This window comes from Grampus griseus (assembly GCF_964374135.1).
Source record: "Grampus griseus genome assembly, chromosome: 2".
NCBI classification, from domain to species: domain Eukaryota; kingdom Metazoa; phylum Chordata; class Mammalia; order Artiodactyla; family Delphinidae; genus Grampus; species Grampus griseus.
In genome coordinates this window covers 98210942-98236006 of record NC_139018.1, presented here as the reverse complement: position 1 = coordinate 98236006, position 25065 = coordinate 98210942, and the positions used below count along the sequence as shown (strand labels likewise).

The following is a 25065-nucleotide window of genomic DNA, read 5'->3' as shown; positions in this document are numbered from 1 at the left end:
ATAAATAAATAGTGGTATATTTGTACACTGGAACATAATACTGTAATGAGAATGAACAGACTATGTGGGTAATATCTCAAAAAAATAATGTTCAATGAAAGAATCCCAGCACAAAATAGAACGTATTCTATGGTTTGATGTAAATGAAGCTCCACAACAGGCAAAAGTATTATATCATGTTAGAAGTCAAAATAGTGAGTAATTTTATCAGAGGCATTAGGTAGTGACTGGAAAGGAACATGATGGGGACTTCTGAGGTTCTGTTAACAGGTAAGTGCACTGTGTATAAATCTATCCAGCTGGACACCTATTATTTGCACAATTTCTCTATGCATGTTATAGTTCAATAAAATGTGTACTCAGTAAAAATATACCTCATCCTTTAGGCATTGGTCATTGATTGAAGGTACTGCATGTACTGGAGGATTTATGAACATATAAATTACATGATGTCAACTGCACTATATCTAGGCCAACACTTTTCAGAATAGACAGAGTATGAAAAACACAGCATCTTGGTATTTTCCCCCTTCTTTATTGAACTTACCATCAATAAAATTCCCACCTGAAAGTTAAAAATACTAGTCAAATATTTTGTTTACATTTGCAATACTACCTTTATATAATCAATTGCTCATATTCATTTACCTAAATTTTTCATTGTGTCAGCTAACAAATTTTTATGTGAAAATTAAGACAAAGAGAATCAATATATGTAGGGAACTATTTAAGCACAGACTTATTCTTTTCTCTTTCCCTTTTTATTTATTCATACTACATTGTAATTTAACTTAATTCAACAAGTATTATTGTTTGTGATGTGCAAGCCACATATTGTGCTATGGGAATACAAAAGAAGCCTAGGATATAATCCCCACATTTAAGCAAAAGTATAGAAAAACTCATGTCTTTGGGGTTAGATGGATGCACTGGAGGAAAGATTTGAGACAGCAAGGGAGACAGAGACATGAATTTTTGTCTTGAATCCATCACTTACTGCCCTGTCAACTTGGGCAAACCATTTTACTCCTAGAAGGCTCAGTTTCCTCTTGTGTAAAATGGGACTGTAACTCTATCCCCCTTTCAGGTTGTTTTGTGAAAACTCAGTGAGATAACACTGTATAAATGTGCCATCACTGAAATATACTTTATAAATGGCAGTAATTGTAACAATTAATTGTAGTTGTAACAAGAACTACCATATTAAAAGGCTATTACAGTAACTTGGTTAAAAAGGATTAGACACAGAAAATGACATTGTTTAGCCAATTTTTCATCTCTATTATTCAGAAATAGTGAATTGTACAATATTTTATTTTGATATAATGTAAAAATTACAGAAAGGTTGCAAGACTAGTACAATGAACTCCCATATATTCTTTACTCAGACTCAACAATGGTCAATATTTTGCCAAATTTGCATTATGTCTCTATTTCATATATATTTAATATATATACACATACATATCTAGATGTATAAAAATATATAATTATTTTTATGAAATATGGTAAGGGAAATATCCATTGATTTCTATGTTCTTGAATATTTATATGTATTGAATTTTGTCAAATAACTTTTCAGCATCCATGGAGACTATCATCTGCTTTTTCTTCTTATGCCTATTAATATGTTATATATTAGTGGATTTCCCAATAATAAACTAGCCTTTTGTCTTAGTCTGTTTGGGATGCTATAACCAAATGCCATAGACTAGGTGGCTTATAAGCAACAAACATGTACTTCTCACAGTTCTAGATCTAGGAAGTCCAAGGTCAAGCCTCCAGGATGGTCATGTTCTGGTGGAGGCCCTTTTGGTCTTGCAGAATGTGACTTCTTTTATCTTCACAGTGTGGAAGGGGCTTGGTAGTTTTCTGGGGCTTTTTAAAAAAAGATCCTAATCACTTTATGACTAGAGACCCTGAAGATATCTCCGTTATCTTTAAGATCCAATAAATTTACCAGCATCTGTTTCAAAGTTGACAATTCCAAGTTGATTTTCTAGTATTAAGTCAGCCTTGTCAGTTTGTACCTGGAAGTCTTTTATTTCTACAAAATTTTCTTTTATTACAGTTTTAAACATAAATTCTATTGCTTTCTTTTGTTTTTCCTTCTCCAGGGACTCTATTTCCACATATTAGATTTTCTTTACTTATCTTCCATTTCAACAACTGTCTCTGACTCTCTTTACTTCTTTGGAAACTCCAATTACACATATAAGAAATTATCACTTGCTAGTATTAGTCCATGCTGACCTCTCACTCAGCTCGGGAGTCATACTAATGATTCCTTGTATTTTCTTATTAACTCTTACTCTAATCAAGCTATAATATGGAGACTCCCCCTTTTTTTTTATTATCATGTTAACCCTAGTTTTTACATCAGTGTTTGTAAAAACTAGGAGCTCAAAAAACTTTGAATAAATGAATTGGAATTAATCATTCAAGGGCTAAAAGGATTGGATAAATAACTATGGAGACCACTACATATAAATAATTATCTTATGATGTATTCTTGGTGACTGAATATATATATATATAGGATAATCTGAGGATGAGTGGAGTCACAAAATAGTACAGTTCATTTGAAATCTGGGAATTTACCCTGTTCTCTTCACTGTCTCATTAGTTATCATTTGTTTTTTGGTTCATTTATTGCTTCTTTCAAGCTGAAGTACCTCACAGACTTATTCCAAAAGCAGATAACAATAGCATCAATACATATTGCATGACACTGAATGCTGCTACCAGATAAGTAATATCAATTTAATATACAGAAAAAATTCTAGGGATTGGCGAGGAGGGGGCGGGGTGTGGCCAGGCCAGCTCTGGGGACGCCACATGCTGCATCTGCCCCCAGGCACGCCCGCCGCCGCTGCCCTTGCTGCAGAGCCATGAGGAGCCCTGTGGAGCTGAGCTCACGAGCTAACCCTAGCCAGGGGCCTGGAGCCAGCCGGCAGGCATCCTGGAGGCAGCAGCACAAGGAGGAGCCTGACGCACATACTTGGCCCTGTGGGGGGTGCGGCGTTGGTGGCTCCGGCCCCTGGACCAGGGAGTGGTGGCCCAGGACCCCGCATCTACTTTCAGAGCCATCCTGGGGCTGCAGGCGAGGGCCCAGGTGGCACAGACGATGAGGGACCAGTGAGGCGCCAAGGGAAGGTCACAGTCAAGTACAACCGCAAGGAGCTACGGAAGCGCCTCAACCTGGAGGAGTGGATCCTGGAGCAGATCACTCACCTCTACAACTGCCAGGAAGAGGAGATCCTGGAGCTGGAAATTGATGTGGATGAACTCCTGGACATGGAGAGTGATGAATGACACCCGAGCTGCCAGGGTCAAGGAGCTGCTGGTTGACTGTTACAAACCCACTGAGGCCTTCAGCTCTGGCCAGCTGAGCAAGATCTGGGGCATGCAGAAGCTGAGCACACCCCAGAAGAAGTAAGGGTCCTCAACCCAGGTGAACCATGGCTCCCACAGGACAATTGCTGACCCCCAACCTCGTAGCAACAGCAATACCAGGGGAGCCCTGTGGCCAGGCCTGGTGTCATGAGCAGGGCTCCCCATGCCCCTGGCCCAGGGGCCTCTTCCCTGCACCCTCAGTTTTCCATTTTTTGGGTTTTATTATTATTAAACTGATGGGACTTTTTGTGCTTTTATATTGACTGTGGTGCAGGCCCTTTAGCAGAGCTAGGATATGCCTTTGATGCAGTTAAAAAAAAATTCTACTGTATATATATAGCAAATCAGCTTCCATTATCCTTGGAGCTAGACAATAAATGAAAATTTTAGTGAAGCATGTTATTATAGAAGTTTTAAGATATAGAGAAAAATCAATGTGTGAAGACCTCTGAAATTGTTTATCCTTTAAAAAGCACTCCATTTGTGAGTTCTTAATACCTTTTCATCAGTCAGGAAAATAGTGAATAAAGTTGCATTTCTCTTAGTGTTACATTAATTTAACTCTCATTTTCTACCAAAAAATCCAACAAATTTATCTGAAGCAGTACTGCCTATATGTGTGGGGTTGCTGTTGAGAAACTAAGCTGTTCAAATGAAGTCAAGTAAAAGGCTTTTAAACTTAAGACCTGTCTTTTTCCTTGTACTAACTATATCCACTATAAAGTTTAAAAAATATTTAACTCATATACAATACATTTTGGTCCTTTAGAAGAATCAATTAAATCCAAATAAAAATATATCAATCTGACACTTTATCTACACAGTTAATTGATTACTAAATATATACTAATTGTAATGTTTATTTTTAAGAATGGGAAGATTTATTAATACTTCACTAAAATATCAATATAAAATAATTGGACCTGCCTCTGCAGCAGACCCTCCAACACTAACACAGAATAGGCTTTTGTTTCCCCTGGCTGCTTTCACTAAGGCATGACCCACAGGAGTCTCCTCTCAATGTCCAGAGATAGCCTCATCCACCAGAGGGCAGACAGCAGAAGCAAAAAGAACTACAATCCTGCAGCCTGTGGAAAGAAAACCACATTCAAAGAAAGAAAGACAAAATGAAAGGCAGAGGACTATGCACCAGATGAAGGGACAATATAAAACACCAGAAAAACAACTAAATGAAGTGGACATAGGCAACCTTCCAGAGAAAGAATTCAGAATAATGATAGTGAAGATGATTCAGGACCTTGGAAAAAAAAATGGAGGCAAAGATTAAGAAGATGCAAGACATGTTTAACAAAGACCTAGAAGAATTAAACAACAAACAAACAGAGATGAACGACAGAAAAACTGAAATGGAAAATACACTAGAAGGAATCAATAGCAGAATAACTGAGGCAGAAGAACGGATAAGTGACATGGAAGACAGAATGGTGGAAATCACTAGCACAGAACAGAATAAAGAAAAAAGAATGAAAAGAAATGAAAACACCCTAAGAGACCTCTGGGACAACATAAAACGAACCAACATTTGCATCATAGGGGTCCCAGAAGGAGAAGAGAGAAAGGACCTGATAAAATATTTGAAGAGATTATAGTCAAAAACTTCCCTAACATGAGAGAGTAAATAGCCACCCAAGTCAAGGAAGGGCAGAGTCCCAGCCACAATAAGCCCAAGGAGAAACATGCCGAGACACACAGTAATCAAACTGACAAGAATTAAAGACAAAGTAAAATTATTAAAAGCCAAAAGGGAACAACAACAAACAACATACAAGGGAACTCCCATAAGTTAACAGCTGATTTCTCAGCAGAAACTCTACAAGCCAGAAGGAGGTTGCACCATATACTTAAAGTGATGAAAGGGAAGAACCTACAACCAAGATTACTCTACTCAGCAAGGATCTCATTCAGATTCAATGGAGAAGTTAAAAGCTTTACAGACAAGCAAAACTAAGAGATTTCAGCACCACCAAACCAGCTCTACAACAAATGCTAAAGGAACTTCTCTAAATGGGAAACACAAGAGAACAAAAGGACCTACAAAAACAAACCCAAAACAATTAAGAAAATGGCAATCGGAACATACATAACGATAATTACTTAAATGTGAATGGACTAAATGCTCCAAACAAAAGACACAGGCTCACTGAATGGATACAATAACAAGACCCATACATATGCTGTCTACAAGAGATCCACTTCAGACCTATGGACACATACAGACTGAAAGTGAGGGGGTGGAAAAAGATATTCCGTGCAAAAGGAAAGCAAAAGTAAGCTGGAGTAGCAATACTCATTATCAGATAAAATAGACCTTAAAATAAAGAACGTTACAAGAGACAAGGAAGAACACTCCATAATGATCAAGGGATTAATCCATAAAGAAGATACAATAATTATAAATATATATGCACCCAACATAGGAGCAGCTCAATACATAAGGCAACTGCTAACAGCTATAAAAGAGGAAATCAACAGTAACACAATAATAGTGGGGGACTTTAACACCTCACTTACACCAATGGACAGATCATCCACACAGAAAATTAAGGAAACACAAGCTTTAAATGACACAATAGACCAGATAAATTTAATTGATACTTATAGGACATTCCATCCAAAAACAGCAGATTAACTTTCTTCTCAAGTGCACACAGAACAGTCTCCATGACAGATCACATCTTGGGTCACAAATCAAGCCTCGGTAAATTTAAGAAAATTGAAATCATATCAAGCATCTTTTCTGACCACAACGCTATGAGATTAGAATTACAGGGAAAAGAAAATGTGAAAAACATAAACACATACAGGCTAAACAATATGTTACTAAATAACTAAGAGATCACTAAAGAGGAAATCAAAAAATACCCAGAAACAAATGACAATGAAAACATTATGATCCAAAACCTATGGGATGCAGCAAAAGCAGTTCTAAGAGGGAAGTTTATAGCAATACAATCCTACCACAAGAAACAAGAAAAATCTCAAATAAGCAATCTAACCTTACACCTAAAGGAGCTAGAGAAAGAAGAACAAATAAAATGCAAAGTTAGTAGAAGAAAAGAAATCATAAATATCAGAGCAGAAATAAATGAAACAGAAACAAAGAAAACAATAGCAAAGCTCAATAAAATTAAAGGGTGCTTTTTTGAGAAGATAAACAAAATTGATAAACCTTTAGCCAGACTCATCAAGAAAAAGAGGCAGAGGACTCAAAGCAATAAAATTAGGAATGAAAAAGGAGAAGTTACAACAGACACTGCAGAAAAAAGCATCATAAGAGGCTATTACAAGCAACTCTATGCCAATGAAATGGACAACCTGGAAGAAATGGAGGAATTCTTAAAAAGGTATAACCTTCCAAGACTGAACCAGGAAGAAACAGAAAATATGAAAAGATCAATCACAAGTAATGAAATAGAAACTGTGATTAAAAATCTTCCAAAAAACAAAAGTCCAGGACCAGATGGCTTCACAGGTGAATTCTATCAAACATTTAGAGAAGAGCTAACACCCATCCTTCTCAAATTTTTCCAAAAAATTGCAGAGGAAGGAACACTCCCAAACTCATTCTATGAGGCCACCAGACACCAAAAACAGACAAAGATACTACAAAAAAGGAAAATTACAGACCACTATCACTGGTAAATATAGATGCAAAAATCCTCAACAAAATACTAGCAAACAGAATCTAACAAACATTAAAAGGAACATACACCATGATCAAGTGGGATTTATCCAAGGGATTTTTCAGTATACGCAAATCAACTAATGTGATAAACCATATTAACAAACTGAAGAATAAATCCATATGATCATCTCAATAGATGCAGAAAAGACTTCTGACAAAATTCAACACCCATTTATGATGAAAACTCTCCAGAAAGTGGGCATAGAGGGAACCTATGTAAAATAATAAAGTCCATATACCACAAACCCACAGCAAACATTATTCTCAATGGTGAAAAACTGAAAGCATTCCTCTAAGATCAGGAACAAGACAAGGATGTCCACTCTCACCACTATTATTCAACATAGTTTTGGAAGTCCTAGCCACAGCAATCAGAGAAGAAAAAGAAATAAAAGGAATACAAATTGGAAAAGAAGAGGTAAAACTGTCACTGTTTGCAGATGACATGACAGTATACATAGAGAAACTTAAAGATGCTAACAGAAAACTACTAGAGCTAATCACTGAATTTGGTAAAGTAGCAGGATACAAAATTAATGCACAGAACTCTCCTGTATTCCTATACACTAATGATGAAAAATCTGAAAGAGAAGTTAAGGAAACACTCCGATTTACCATTGCAACAAAAAGAATAAAATACCTAGGAATAAACCTACCTAAGGAAACAAAAGATCTGTATGCAGAAAACTATAAGACATTGATGAAAGAAATTAAAGATGATACAAACAGATGGAGAAATAAATATACCATGTTCTTGGATTGGAAGAATCAACATTGTGAAAATGACTATACTACCCAAAGCAATCTACAGATTCAATGCAATCCCTATCAAACTACCACTGGCATTTTTCACAGAACTAGAACAAAATATTTCACAATTTGTATGGAAACACAAAAGAGCCCAAATAGCAAAAGCAATCTTGAGAAAGAAAAACAGAGCTGGAGGAATCAGGCTCCCTCGGATTCCAGACTATACTACAAAGCTACAGTAATGAAGACAGTACGGTACTGGCACAAAAACAGAAATATAGATCAATGGAACAGGATAGAAAGTCCAGAGATAAACCCACACACATATGGTCACCTTATCTTTGAGAAAGAAGGCAAGAATATACAACAGAGAAAAGACAGCCTCTTCAATATGTGGTGCTACGAAAACTGGACATCTACATGTAAAAGAGTGAAATTAGAACACTCCCTAATACCATACACAAAAATAAACTCAAAGTTGATTAAACACCTCTTAGAGGAAAACATAGGAAGAAAACTCTTTGACACAAATCACAGCAAGATCTTTTTTGACCCACCTCCTAGAGAAATGAAAATAAAAATAAACAAATGGGACCTAATGAAACTTAAAAGCTTTTGTACAGCATAGGAACTATAAACAAGATGAAAAGACAACCTTCAGAATGGGAGAAAATATTTGCAAACGAATCAACAGACAAAGGATTAATCTCCAAAATATATAAACAGCTCATGCAGCTTAATATTAAAAAAACAAACAACCCGATCAAAAAATGGCCAGAAGACCTAAATGGACATTTCTCCAACGAAGACATACAAATGGCCAAGAGGCACATTAAATACAAGTCAAAACTACAATGAGGTATCACCTCACATCAGTTAGAATTTGCATGATTAGAAAATCTACAACAACAAATGCTGGAGAGGGCATTGAGAAAAGGGAACCCTCTTGCACTGTTGGTGGGAATGTAAACTGATACAGCCACTATGGAGAACAGTATTGAGGTTCCTTAAAAAACTAAAAATAGAACTACCATATGACCCAGCAATCCCACTGATGGGCATATACCCAGAGAAAACCATAATTCAAAAAGACACATTCACCCCAATGTTCATTCCAGCACTATTTACAATAGTCAGGTCATGGAAGCTACCTAAATGCTTATCGACAGATGAATGGATAAAGATGTGGTACACATATACAATAGAATATTACTTAGCCATAAAAAGGAACGAAATTGGGTCATTTGTAGAGATGTGGATGGACCTAGAGAATGTCATACAAAGAAGTCAGAGAAAAACAAATTTCCGAATATCGTATATTAACGCAGACATGTGGAATCTAGAAAAATGGTACAGATGAAGCAGTTTGCAAGGCAGAAATAGAGACACAGATGCAGAGAACAAACGTATGGACAGCAAGGGGGGAAAGCCGGGGTGGGGGGGTTGTAGTGGGATGAATTGGGAGATTGGAATTGACATATACACTAATATGTATAAAATAGATAACTAATAAAAAAATTTTGGAAAGCACTTGCAAGGCAGTTTACATCTCAGAGGGAATTTCTCTATTCCAGGAAGATTTCTTTCAAGTAGCTAATAAAAGGTGAACACATCAGCAGAAAAATGGTCAAACTCATGAATGGAAAAGGAAATACAAATGACTAGACAGGAAAAGATGATCAACTGTACTTGTTGTTAGAAAAGGAAAATCCAATCCCAAGATAATTTCACCCAGGAGATTGATAACAATTAAGCATATTGATAATACCTGGTATTGGCAAGATATGGAGAAGCAGACACTTTCAAAACCATTAACAGAAATCTTTAATGATACAACCTTACTGGAAATTATTATCAATACTGGAATTACATTTCTTAGCCCACTGCTTTTTTCTCTTCGCAATCACTACTGTCTTCATTTTTTGTGACCTTGATAACTATGTAGATGACCTAGTTAGTGTCTTGGTTCTCAGCTCTGAGCTCCACTCTCCCTTGGGTTTGTCCTCCCTCCCACAACAGCCATCCCTTTCTATGGTCTGACCTTAGATCATGTCGGTACCAACAAGCGCACTCACTCTAAATCTCAATTTTTAGCATTCTGCTCTTTGAAAGGCATCGTGCTCTTTGACTACTACTTTACCTCGCTCCTTCTTATACCCACTGAGACCCACATTTTCTCTCTAAATGACCTCATTCATAACTTTACTTTCTCTTTAACTACCTGAGAGTCTACGGTCCATGACTGTAATCTCTTTTTTTATATATACCCTCAAATACTTGGCGTCTCCCTTTGTCATACTCTCCTGGCCAAGGACAAACCTGTGTAAAACCAATTCCTTATCTCTTCTGTGTCTGTATCCTAGTGTCTCAACAGGACTGGAAAAAACATCACCATGCTGGCTGTTGTTATCTAAAATAATGGCCACAAATGTCAAAAGGGCCCTCCATATGGACAGCCGTCTCCACAGTTCACTAAGCACTTGGTCCCTATGCTCTGAGAGTATTATTTTATATTCCTGTTTTTCTCTTTCCATAAACATACAAGAACCCTTGTCCTCTCTTCACTCTTAGCAGATCACTGAGATTCCACTACCACATTTACCATTTTGCCTCCTAAAGCCATGTACTTTTCCTCTCCTCTTGCTACTATGACTGAACTACCTCTACTACTACCTAAAGCTAAGCAGTCCACTTTGTGTACTGAATAATAGCCAACTTCTCCCACTCAAAGACTTGGCTGTTGCAATCATGTACTATCTCTTCTGCATCATAAATTTTTCCTCTGTGCAACTGAATTATTCCCATAACCACAAAAACATATGACATATTTCTATTATAAAATGGATTTTTAACACTAAAATGAAGACCAAAGGGATCAAAGAATTAACATACATACAGAAATAACATTAGAAACTAACAACATATTTTGCTGGATAACATTGAAACTAAAAGAAACCATAAAGATAGATCCTATGATATTAAAAAAACCTTATAACAAAAATAATGCAATTTAAATGGAATCCATCCTGAAAAAAATATATGCAGCAATAGTTTTAAAAATTAAAAGCTATATTGTATAAAGAAGCCATACAGATTAAAAATTAAAATAGTATTCATTGAATTAAAGACCAATATTTCAAGGGCAGGGACATGAATTAAAAAAAAAACAAGTAAAATTAGTTAACAAACATACGAAAAAATGTTCAATTCCTTAGTTATGAAAGAAATTCAAAGTATAAACACATAACGAGGTACTACTTTATTAAAACAGCAAACTTAAAGTCTTTCCAATATTCTATTCTGTTGAAGGTGGGCTGAAACAAGCATAGCCATCCCCTGGTGACAGTGCACACTGGTGAAAACTTCAGTACATGATTTGGTAACACATTTCAAGAAATATACACAGTATTAATCATACTGTTGATATTCAATGATTCTACTGGGAATTTGCCCCAAGGATGTAAACAAAATGAGGAAAAATCATAATACAAGAACATTTTCATTGTAGCGTTATTCATTGTAATTTAAAGAATGCTATTAACCTGATTATCCAAAAATAGAGAGTTGGTTAAAAAGCTGAGGTTTACGGATGTGGTGAAATATTATGTAACTACTGAAAAGATTCTGAAACTCTATCAATATGCCAAAATTCATAAAACATGAAAAAATACAGAAGTGCATTTATACTATTATTACAGTTATACAAAATTCTGTGTGCATATGTAGCAGTAGAAAATGGAGAAGAAGGATCATGGCTAACTTAAAAATCTATTTCTGTTATGATTATTGAACAATAAAACATAAGTTAAATAAATTCAAAATTACCAACAAAGGAACCATTTTTCTTGCATCGTGAAGCAGAGAATTATTGTTTCTATTTTATATTTTAATTGAAGCTTTAGATTACCCAGTCTAATGAAAACTGGCAAAGGCACTGGCTTCTGACTTCTCCTTTGGGAACAGTAATATACCTACACATAAATGGCATTCATGAAGAATTAAGTAGCTATTCAATGCAAAGACGTTGGACATAATATTGTTATTAATGGAATCTTACCAACGTATTTTATATTTAGAACAATTCCATGTAGAAGAGAGGGAGAGGGAGAGAGGGAGAATAAGAGAGGGAGAGAGGGAGGGAAGAAGAGACAGAGGGGGAGAGAGGGAGAGAGAATTTTAGACAGACCTTATGCAGCAGGAGAGAGGCAATTTGAGAAGCTTCGCATCTAGGAAGGAATCCATAGGGAAGATGATCTTGTCTTGTACTAGTGAAGTTCTGAGTGGGTTTGAGAAGAAGGGAGAAAAGAGGAGGACACTTAAAAGTAGACTGTTGGAGCTTTGACCCTGCAGAAGAGGAGTAAGGAAGAGTGGAGCACTTAGTCTGATCTGAGGATGTGAGTGGGGTTCCTGGGCTCAGAGTGACGCTGTCAAGTACAGCAGAGGAAGAACAGCTTTGGAAAAAGGATGAATTATTGATTTCACTTTGGGATTCTAGAGATATTTCTCCACCACCAACCCTCTAGAGAGGCTAATTGTAAGTCACAGATACATAGATCAAAGCAGTTCAAAAGGCAGAGAAATTGTACCTAAATACAAATATGAACTGTGGATCCACGTGGATCATGTGCCTTTAAGGCAAGGGTATATGCATTAAGATGTATTCTACTTAGCATTTTAGCATTGAGGAGATTATGAGTATATGAATCCAGGAATTCACTCAGAAAGAGGATGCCTCACATTGACTAGCGTAGAGGGGTGAGCCATACTTAAATCTACATTTTAAAAATGTGCATGCTTATAATCGGTGAGCACAAAGCCTTGGAAAAAAGGGAACTGAAGGTTTAAAATATAACTCTTTTGTAGACACAGCACTTTCTACTAGAAGAAAAGGCAGCAGATGGGCATCTTTATATTGTGATCCCCTTTCCATCCATATTTTAGTAGAAGAATCAGGGCCATTAGGAGACACTCATAGGAAAATCAATTGAATTTGTAAGGATTTAATCACAAACTTTATGAGGCTTAGAATTTACTGTAGGATCATAGCTGCTGGTTCAGTAATTTGACCTGAAAATCTCACCTGGTCTGGGCCAAAAATGTGGCCCTTTTTCTTCTTTTTACTGAGAAAGCCTATAGGCTTTCCTTACATGTAAACCCCATCATATACTTTGCTAAGCTGATGATTGCTTGGGATCTATTTACCTTATTTCTACTTATAAACACACTCACCCCTGCTAACTAGACAAATTTCTGAGTTTTAGATAGTCAAAGAACATAAGATAAAAGATGTAAGGACATAGGAGTAATTACTTTATTGTATACCCAAATTGTAGCAATACTTAAACATAGTCAAAAACCATTTTTAATTTCATGGGTTTCAAGTGATGATTTTAATCATTATCCTATAAATGTATAATACAAACTATACTGGACAGATTCTGGAGAAGGTGGTTTATGCACCTCAGCTGTGTCCTAACCACCTGTGTGACCTTGAGCAATCGTTTGATGTTCCTTGTTACCAGTGTTCTTGTTTACAACCGGACAGAGTTGGACTAACTGACCTCCCTCTGGTAGGTCTTAAATTCCAACTCGCCTGATTCTCCTCATAAAAGATTCCCTATCACTCAACTTCCTCCATGGCCTGACTTTTGGGAAAATGGCCCAACTCTGAAGATGTAACATATGGGAGCCTGGAAAATAAACAAACTATATGGATCTGGGGAACGGAAGGGCTGTAATGTGAACAATCAAATCAATCATAAATGAGACTCAGATTTTTATGATAAAAATACCAAATGTTTGAGTATTAAAACTTTTATAAATTTTGGAGCATCTCTTGACTGAGTTTCTTTGCAGCTTATGTAATAGATGCAGCAACAATATTTAGCTGCTGTTGAATATGTATGTCAAGCTTGCCAGCTGGAAATTATTTCGTGACTAAAATATCACACATAGAATCAAAGAGCTAAAGATGGACATGCATTTCCTCTTTTGGAACCTTCTGGGGACTTGCCAACATAGAAAATAGTTGAGGCTCAGTGGTAACTACTGAGAGCAATTATCCAAAAAGAAACTCATTTTACCATGGGGAAGAAGCATGTTTGTTACCATACACACCCAACTGGTGAACACATCCACACATAAGCCAAATACTCTCACTGCAGGCAGCCAACAGAGAAATGTAAATTCTAAATTTCACAAGCTATAGACTTATAGGGTTAGTAATGATATTTAAAATCAGTAGTTGAAAAGATTTTGCAATACATTTACTGGTTTTAAATTTTTTCATTATAACAGGTCTTTCCATCCCTTTTCAACTGGTTAACTCCTGCCTGTTCTTGAGATGTCAGCTGTAAAATAACTTCCTTAGGGAATACTTTTCTGAATTGCCTGACAAAATAAAATGTCCCTCTCAGCTGTTCTAATAGCACAATATACTTATCTTTTATAGCAGATATCACAGTTACTTTTACCTAAATAAGCATGAATATTTGATCAATACCTGTCTTCTTGACAAGACTCCTGCTCCATAAGGGCAGAGATTCTCTCTTTTTGGTCCCAAGTACCTACCAGAGTGCCTGACACAGAATAGACATTTCAATATTAGCTCACTAACAAGGATGTATTGTACAACACAAGAATATAGCCAGTATTATGTAGTAACTATTAATGGAATACAACCTTTAAAATTTGTGAGTCACTATGTTGTTCACCTGTAACTTGTATAATACTGTACATCAACTATACTTCAATTAAAAAATAATATTAGCTTAGTTAGTGGTCAAATAAATGAGTAACATTTTTTTGTGGATGTAAGGAATGCATTTAAATAAAAATTATAGGTCAATTCACATCTTAAGAATATTTTTGCAGTAGCCTTCCTTTAATGATCTTACCAAATGACTATTTGGTACTTCCTGGGATTACAGATATGGAGTCTACATAATCTGGATTCTCTAAGACTGTTCCACTTTCAAATATGTTGTTCCATTTTATATGGAAATACTCTCCTACTTGTCAGACTACCTGTCCTGTTATTTTGTTAAGAAGAAATTGTAAATGTAACTACAGGATATTCTGAATTCCAGAAAATGCTACTTTACTAGAGAAAGTAATTTGCATAATATAAAACCAACAGTCTTCAAAACTACTTTCTCAGCTGAAATCAATTCATATTATATAGATTGCAGCACATATTTTAAATAGATCTGTTTTACAGAATGTAGATATTACAAGGATGGTGAGACAAAAATTCATTTCATCAAACTTTGAAGTTTAAATAAAAGAGTTTAAAATAAATAAAACCAGATGGATGTATATTAGTGGCACATCCTGACAAAATATGATAATGCATACTTGACACTCTATTAGATATTCTAAATATTCAGACATTATAGAAAGAGGAAGTAGTTCTAGGTAAATTCTGAGAACCTGTATAAAGACAGAGGACAAATATTGGAAAAGTACTGTGATTCAGAGAAGTAAAATTGGTAGAGGTGGTCTTTCAATACAGTTATACAATATTCAAGGAGATCTGAAATTTTAAAATTTTAATTGTGTATTCTGGAAATTTTGCTCATGTTATAAAGCTGAATGGAATCAGCTTTATACATTACTTTTCTTGAATATGTAATTTAACGAAACCACACAGTCACCAAAATAAATCCCCAAATCTGATACTCTCTTTGCAAAAATTACTCCTTCTTGAGTAGTGGGTTAAGAAATCACTTTGTTTGCAAGGGCAATGAGAAGCAAAAAAATATTGCTGTTATTGTTTTGGGTGTTATCAACTCCTGTCCAGATTTTCTCTAAAGAGAGTTTGCAGCATGTTTCATGCTACGTGAAATTCCCCATGGAAAGACCTGGATCACTAAGTAGGCAAAATCTGTCCAAACCCACGCACCAACTGTTCTCTCAGTTACACTAGCTATTGAATATAGCTGCCAAGTTCCAGAATCTCTCTGTGGAATAAGCGAATGAAAGACCTCCATTACCCTGCAGGCTCATTCTGCTTCTTCAAATTCCTGAGATAGTATTTAGTGTAGTTATCAATCTCAGGGGCTCAGTCTTCCACGGAGTGCAAAGAAAATGTGATTTTAATTCTCAAACAGTTGTATTCGGTTAGTACAAATTTAAGCAAGATACCCCCTTCAAAAGGAATGGCGTATGAAATATGACTTGACAAGTCATTTAACCTCTGTGTACCTCAATTTCTATTAGTATTTAACACTGATTTACCTCATAATATATTGACAAGTTTAATAGCCTAATGAGCAAGTAGCACATTTAAAAATGTTTAAACTTATAAATGAAAGGCAGAATTCAATATGAAAGGAGCATGCAAAGACTCATAAATACAATTTTAAGATTTCTATATTTTATCCCAACTCATCTAAAAACTTTGAAAGCTTATTCCAGTTGGGTTTGGCTACCAAGAACTAACCAAAATATTTAAGATACCATAATTTGAAGAGTTTAAAACTAAATGTAATAATTCTTTATCACCCTAAGTGGAATAAGAGTTGGTAAATCATAACTTTAAAGGGTAGAGTGCACATAGTTTATTTTTCCTTATTCACAAAAAAAGTGAATACAGAATCTGAGACTACCACTCATCAAATATTTCAACTCACTATTAAAGACTGTTTTATGGTTAAATTAAAGATATGCTCGAGTATGAAGCATGCTCTGAAAAATGAAATGATAGTCAATTATACATTTGTTCATAGGTTGATACTCTCAAATTGCCTTATTATTTTTGGTAATAAAGTATTTTGGTGACAAGTGTGCATTTCAGTATATCATATGCCTTCGTTTAACTGTAAAAGATAAAATACCTTAAAATTCAATTTTTATTATCTAAATAAAATCTCTTACATTTCATCCACAACTATATTACTCTTCAGTTTCTGATACTTACTTTTAAGTGACATGACATATTTCTCCTTAGGCAAATAGAAGCAGATTAAAGGAATAGCAAAATGGCAATGCTACCATTACACTGACTTCAAAGTTTCAATATCGATTTCCCATACAGATAAAGAATAAGAATTAGTAGATGAGGGCTTCCTTGGTGGCGCAGTGGTTAGGAATCCACCTGCCAACGCAGGGGACACAGGTTTGAGCCCTGGTCCAGGAAGATCCCACATGGCGCGGAGCAACTAAGCCTGTGCACCACAACTACTGAGCCTGCGCTCTAGAGCCCACAAGCCACAGTTACTGAGCCCACGTGCCACAACTACTGAAGCCCGAATGCCTAGAGCCCGTGCTCCGCAATAAGAGAAGCCACCGCAGTGAGACGCCTGCGTGCTGCAACGAAGACCTAACGCAGCCAAAAATAAATAAAAAATAAAATAAATTTAAAAAAGAATTAGTAGATGATAAAATCAGAAATTAGTGAACGTGGGTAGAATTCAACGAAGGGAAAAACTAATTAAAATTACAAGTACATAAATATTCATAAATAATATTGGTACCTATTCAGAATGGAAATTACCTGTCTGCGCATCTACATGACAGAATCTGACAAAGACAAATGATGCAGATATCGCTAGTTATAGTTAATATATTAAGCCTACATGTAACTTTATGTTTCCATATTTACTTACATGAAAACACATTTTATGGTTCATGAGAAATAACTATTATAATTTGAGAAAAATAATGGACAATGTGTTAAAGTTAAATCTTTGCATTTTTGAAAAGGTAAAAAAAATGGCCCACATGGGAAGTTCATAAAAGAATAATCCTTTAACATGTTAGCCTCGAGGTGTCTCTAATTTTCTTTTCAGCCTAAAAAATGAAAACATCTATATGACATTCCTGCTTATAAATCACTTTTTTTTTTATAAATCACTTTTTAAAAGAGCATTATTGAGATACAATTTACATAGCACAAAGTTCATCTGTTTAATGTATACAATTCAAAGAGGGTGGGCAGACAGGGTGGGCACCCCTGCTAAGGGTTGCAAGCTTTCTTTTTGCAATGATGAAATGTTCTAAATTTAGATTATGATGATGGTTGCACAACCTTGTAAATATATCAAAGCACTTCAAGCACTATCTCATTTCATGCTACAAAAGCCTTTTAAGAGCCAAGACTCCAGGGAAGGATGGCATTCATATGTAAGAAACTTTAAGAAATTATACAAGACTTGGGTAACATGGGACACAGCAAAAGAAAGGAGGCATAGGAGGGAACAACTGGTAACTGCAAGGCAGCAACCCACCAGGACTTAGTTAACGACCCTTTTATAGTTGCTGGTGGTACTGCAGCAGACAGAACACAAAGGCCCTGCTTTTACGGAGCTTATATTCTATAGGGGAAATGGACAAATAAGCATGCCTGTGGGTGATAGATTGGGGGTGGATCGATTTTCCTATTTTACAAGGTGGCAAGGCTTTCCTTCCTAGAGACCTGAAGTGGATACTGCAAGCAGAGGGGATAGCACATGCAGAGAACCTGAGGGAGAGATGTGTTTCATATGATTAGGGAAGGGCAAGAAGGTCAGAGTGGCTTACTCAAAGTGAAGGGCTGAGACTGCTGAGTTCAGAGAAAGCCACCAGCCACTGTGTAGGGCCTTGTAGTCCAGGGTAGGGACTCTGGATTTCATTCTGAGTGTGATGAGGGTTATGAGCAGAAGAGTGACATGATTTGATTTTTGTCAGTTCAAAGCAAAGAAACAATAAAGAGATGTTTTCAGAATTGGAGAAATATCTGAGTAAAGATGTTTTAAGGACCCATTGAGTACCAGGCAGAATTAACAATGGAAAAAACTCTTCCACATATTTTCAACATAAGAAATTTCAAGTTAAAAATATCTAGTAAGCACCCAGGCTGAAGCAAAACAGAACAGATTGTGTGCAAAGAAAAAAAATGTCATTCTGGTCTTATATTCCTTTGTTATAACCCTGAACACCACAAGGCAATAGAAAAATGTTTATAGAGTTCTGAAAGAAAACAAGTATGACCTAACAATGACATACTTAGCCACTTAGCCATTCAAGTACAACAGAGAGATATTATCAGACATGCAGGGTCTTAGAATATAAAACCATGTATACTTTCTAGTAAGATTTATAAATATATGCTAGAAAAAAAACTAAATCAAGATCGGGGATGACATTGTTTCAAAAAAAATTCAAGAATAAAAGAATTCAAGAATAAAGCAAAAGTAGGATAAAATGCAATACCACATTTTCACATAAAAAGTATTTTGGTTAATTATAATGTAAAAACTTAAAGGTATAAAAGTATTTGTATGTCAAATTTGAGGAAAACATTTATTCATTCATTCTTTTTTGTGCTTCTCTGTAACTTTCAAATTTCCCATAATTGCTTTTTTCAATCATAAAAATATTACAAATTTTTAATAAAGAAACCATCCTGTCATATCCTCTGGTGTCTAATAAAATGTTATGTTCCACATTTTCTATATATTCTAAGAGGTGAAAAAATAGTTTTTAGATCATAAAATACATAGGTATTTAATTTAGATCTAACTAGTTCAATAGTTTTCAACTCATGTTTCAGCATTGAGTACTCCATTCAATGTTAATATTCATTGGGCACTTATTCATAGGCGCCAGGCAATCTTCTAACCATCTTGTTTGTAGCATCTTATTTAATCCTCACAATAATATAATTTATCAGACAATGAAATTGAGGCACAGAGTTGATACAAAACTTGCTGGATGTCACATGGATAGTAAGCAGTGGAGATGGATTTTGTACTCATCCTGTGTGATTAAAGCCAGTGTTCTTTGTTACTTAGCACTCTGTGGAAGATATCCTCTGAAATAACACCAACTGATCCCCGCCTTCAGGGGACCCTTGAGTAATCCCCTCCTCTTGAGGGTACATTGGACCTAACGAATGACTACTAATGCATAGAATACAACAGAAATTAGGAGATAACACTTTTGTGGTTGGGTTATAAGAGACTGTGAATTCCACTTGCTATAGACTCACTCACTATTGCTTTTTTGGCTTGAACACTTCGATTAAATAAGATGTCATGTTAGAGATGTCCCCTTGGCAAGCAACTGCAAGGGAAGAAGTGAGGCCATCAATCTAACAGCTTTTGAGAAACTGAATTATGCCAACTACCACATTAGAGAGCTTGGAAGAAGATGCTTCATCAGTCGAGCCTTCAGATGAGACCACAGTTTTGAATGACACCTTGATTTCAGCCTTGTAAAAGACCCTCAAATAGAGGTCACAGTTGAACCATGACCAGACTACTGACTGTGGTAGGCAAAATAATGCACCCCTCAAAATGTTCAGTTGGAATTAAGTTTGCTAATAAGACGACTTTAAGATAGGGAAACGATCTTGGATTTCTAGATAGGCTCAACATAATCACTAGGGTACTTAAAGGTAAAAGAGAGAGGCAGAAGGGTCAGTGTCAGAGTGATGCAGTGTAAGACAGACTTGAATAAATACTGCTGGCTTTGAAGATGGAAGGTGGCCACATGCCAAGAAATGTGGGAAGCCTCTAGAAGCTATAAAAGTAAGGAAATGGATCCTACCCTACAACCTCCAGAAAGAAAGGCAGCCCAGCCAACACTTTGATTTATCCCAGAAAGACCCACATCACACTTGAACTACAGAATTGCATGAAATAATCATTGTTTGAAACACCAGTTCTGGGAATATTTTGTTACACAGCAACAGATATCTAATAAACATACTCTGTCACACAGAAGAAGAATCAGCTGCTTTGTAGTCTTTCTGTCTGAACACCCCATGTGCCACCAAAGTAGTCACTAAACTTTTGACCTAGAGTGTCCCATAGAGCACAAAAGCTAGAGCAACTGAGCTAGACTAACTTCTCAGGAGATGTAGAAATTCCTCTCAACAGTATCACTATGAGGGACTACAAATATTGAGAAAAGAATAACCCAATATTATAGGCCTTGTTTGTCTTTGGGTCTTTTAATGCAATCTCACAATGCCAGGTAGTACTTGTAAGATTTTCTTAGGTTGGGTAAGAGATGATTTTTTTTTGGAGAAGTCAAATTTTTTTAAAAATTGAAGTATAGTTGATTTACAATATTATATTAGTTTCATGTGGACAACATAGTGATTCAATATTCTTATACTACATTTAAAGTTATTATAAAATATTGGCTATATTCCCTGTGCTATACAATATATCTTTGTTGCTTATTTATTTTATACGGAGTAGTTTGTTAATCCCTTACTCTCACCTTGTCCCCCCTCCTCCTTCTCCCCAGTGGTAACCACTAGTTTGTTTTCTTTATCTTGAGTCTGTTTCTGTTTTGTTATATTCATTCCTTTGTTCTATTTTTTAGATTCTACATGTAAGTGCTAACATACAGTATTTGTCTTTCTCTGTCTGACTTATTTCAGTAAGCATAATATCCTCCAGGTCCACCCATGTTGTTGGAAATGCTAGAATTTCATTCTTTTTAATGTTTGAGTAATATTTCATGCTGTATATATACCACATCTTCTTATCCATTCATCTGTAGATGGACACTTAGGTTGCTTCCATATCCTGGTTATTGTAAATAATGCTACTATGAACACTGGGATGCATGTGTTTTTTCAAATTACTGTTTTCATTTTCTTTGGATATATATCCAGGAGTGGAATTGCTGGATCATATGATAGTTCTATTTTTAGTTTTCTGAGAAACCTCCATTCTGTTTTCCATAGAGCTACACCAATTTACATTCCCACAAACGATGTACTAGGGTTCCCTTTTCTCTACATCCCTGACAACATTTGTTATTTGTGTTCTTTTTGATTATAGCCACTTTGACAGGTGTGAGATGATATCTCATCATGATTTTGATTTGCATTTCTCTGGTAATTAGCAATGATGAACATCTTTCCATGTGCCTGTTGGCCATCTGTAGGTTTTCTTTGAAAAGTGTCTATTCACATCTTCTGCCCATTTTTTAATTCAGTTGTTTATTTTTTGATATTAAGTTGTATGAGCTGTTTATATAGTTTGGATATTAACCCCTTGTTGGTCATGTCATTTGCAAATACTTTCTCCCATTCCGTAGGTTGTCCCTTTGTTTTATGGTTTCGTTTGCTGTGCAAAACTTTTAATTAGGTCCCGTTTGTTTATTTTTGCTTTTGTTTCCTTTGCCTTAGGAAACAGATCCAAAAAAAAGATTGCTACTATTTACGTCAAAGAGGGTTATGCCTATATTCTCTTCTAGGAGTTACAGAACTATATAAAACTGTAAAGTTCCAGGTCTTACATTTAGGTCGTTAATCCACGTTGAGTTTATCTTTGTATATAATGTGAGGAAATCAAACCTCTGGTTTGATGGTTTCTTTAGTGGCATGCTTGTGTCCCTTTCTCCTAGATTTTGTGTATTTAATGTAGGTTTATGATTTGTGATTACTATGGAGTTCATATATGTTGACCTATAACTATATCTACTTGTTTTAAACTAGTCACTTAAGTTCAAACACATTCTAAAAGATCTATATATTTTTACTCCCCCTCCCAAGTTTTGTGTTTTTGATGTCATAATTTACGTCTTCATGTTTATCTCTTAAGTGTTTATTGTAATTATAGTTAATTTTATGATTTTTTTTTTTTGTCTTTTCATCTTTGTACTAGCTTACTTAAGTGGTTAATCCACAGCCTTGACTATATATTTGCCTCTACTAGTGGGACTTTTCCTTTCCTATAAATTTTTGCTTTTGTTGTTTAATTTTCTTTTCCGCTTAGAGAAGAAACTTTAACATTTCTTCTAGGGTTGGTTTAATATTGATGAACTCTTTTACGTTTTGCTTGTCTAAGATGTTCTTTATCCATCCTTCAATTCTGAATGATAATCTTACTGGGTAGAGTATCGTAGGTTGCAGGTTTTTCCTTTTTAGCACTTTAAAAGTATCATGCCACCCCCTTCTGGCTTGCAAAGTTTCTGCAGAAAAATCAGCAGATAATCTTAAAGGGGTTCCCCTGTATGTGACTCTTTATTTTTCTCTTTCTCTTGCTGCCTTTAGAATTCTCTTTTAACTTTTACATTTTAATTACATGTCTTGGTGTGGGTCTCTTTGGATTCATGTTGTTTGGAATTCTCTGTGCATCCTGTACCTAGATTCCTTCTTCAGGCTTGGGAAGTTTTCTATCATAATTTCATCAAATACATTTTGGCCCTTCTTTCTCTCTTTTCCTTCTGGAATCCCTGTGATGTGAAAGTTATTACACTTGATGTTGTCTCAGAGGTCCCTTAAACTGTCCTATTTTTAATTTGTTTTCCTTTTGCTATTCTGACTGGGTGATTTCCATTATTCTATCTTTCTTTCAGATCACTTATGCGTCCTTCTGTACCACCTAGTCTGCTCTTAATTCCTTCTGGTGTGTTTTTCATTTCAGTTATTGTATTCTTCAGCTCTGAATGGTTCTTTTTTTATATTTACTAATTCTTTTTAAAAATCATCACTGTGTTCATCTATTCTTTTCCCTAGTTCAGTTAACATTATTACTATTGCTTTGAAACCCTTTATCTGGTAAATTATTTATATCTGTTTCATTAGGTTTTTGCAGGGTTTGTTTTTGTTGTTGTTATTGCTGTTGTTGTTCTTTCATTTAAAACAGATTCCTCTGTCTTCCCATTTTTCCTTGACTTTCTCTATCTCTATGAAATTAGGTTAAGCAATCATCTATCCCAGTCTCAAAGGAGTGTCCTTGTGTAGGAGTGTTCCTTTGCAGTCTGTGTGTGCCCAGTGGCTCTGGTGGGAGAACTGGACCTGAAATGAGCATGAGTCACATCTTCCCCCAAGGTGTGCTAGCAGCTATCACCTTGGTGGGAGGTGGGGCTGGAGATGGAGTGGCTAGAGCTAGAGCCAGGTGTGAGTCAGGGCTTCTCCTATGCTCAGTGGCCAAAACTGCCTTATCAGGGGTACAGGCAGGTCCCAAGGTGCAGGAACAGAAGCCCTGAGGTTTGGGTTCAAGCTGGTTCTGTTCCCTGTAAGTGTGCTCTCCTCCTCCCCAGCATCAGCACCTTTGCCCCCGAAGGGAGCAACGCTGGAGAGAGAGGGGGCAGAGTAGGTTCTTGGCATGGGTTGGGACCCATGCTTTGGCAGTCCCTGCAGACCAGAGTTCAAGACTGCTTCCAATCTGTCACCTGCATGAGTGCCTTCACCCTGTTCAGATGCAGTGCTGGGTCAGAGCCAGCTCTGTCCCCCATACCTGCACACTCTCCTTGGCAACAACAGCCTTTGCCCTAGTGGGGAGCTGCGCTCTGGAGCAATGGGGGCTGGAAAGGTCCTCAGCGTGGTCAAGGGTGCATGCTGGGGCAGTTTCCAGAAACTGGCCAGGGTCCCAGGCAGTCTCAATCTTCTTCCTCCACCATGCTTCGGCAGCAAGCAAGCGCATGCATGCTCTTCATGGGTGGACTCCAAGTTTCTCACAGCCCCCGTCCCCTCCGCCCCTACTGCCAATCTCACTGATCTTCAAAACCAGCCAAGAGGACTCATCTTCCCAGTGTCAGACCTCACAGCTGGGGTGCCCAGTAAGCGGTTCAAACTGCTCACTCCCCAGGGAGGATCTCCAAGCCTGTGTAAGCATCCCCCTTCTTTGTCCCTTCCTAGGGGTGCAGGTCCTGACCTGATCGCTTTCTTTCCCTTCCAACCTGACTCCCTGTGGATCTTTCTTTTCGGCGTTTGTTGTAGAAGAGTCTTTCTGCCAGTCTCCAGTTTGTCTTCAGTGAGAACTGCTCCACCTGTACGTGAATTTTTGATGTGTTCATGCGGGGGGAGGTGAGCTCAGTGTCTTCCTACTCCTCCATCTTGATCTCCTCTGGGATGGTACTTCTTCAGCCTCATGTGTAAGTGGTGATTCTCCTGTGCTTGTCGTTTTCCTGCTTGCATATGACTTACCACTGGTTGCTTCTCTTTGCCTCTGAAGAATCTTCACACATACCTCCACCCCATAACCTTGTGCCCAGCTTTCATTCATTTTGCTTTCTGCCTCTGTGTTTCTCTAAGCCCGAGAAGTGGTTCTTGGTCATCATTTTGTGGCACCCTTCCATCTATACAGTGATTTATGAGGTATGACACAATGAAGATTTTATTCATCATAATGATGCTACTAAAGTTTATAGATAAGTTACTTCACTCTTTTTAAAAGAAGAAACTATTATTTTAGGTCTTGTATTATGATTATATTATAATAAATAGTATTTTATTTTAAAATATATTAAAATAATTTCACTCA

The 25065-nt window shown here is 36.5% G+C and overlaps 1 protein-coding gene and 1 pseudogene across 2 annotated transcripts in view; one reads left to right on the top strand and one right to left on the bottom strand.

The window, feature by feature from the left end:
• The window catches only part of UNC13C (unc-13 homolog C), a gene marked incomplete at both ends in the record, with an annotated part of 576078 nt that overhangs the window by 137481 nt on the left and 413532 nt on the right, over positions 1-25065 (bottom strand). The gene's annotated exons all lie outside the window — the stretch shown is intronic.
• On the top strand, positions 243-3506 carry LOC309818502 (protein phosphatase 1 regulatory subunit 14B-like; annotated as a pseudogene). Its single transcript has 2 exons — positions 243-270; positions 2933-3506. The product of its transcript is annotated as a protein phosphatase 1 regulatory subunit 14B-like (transcript).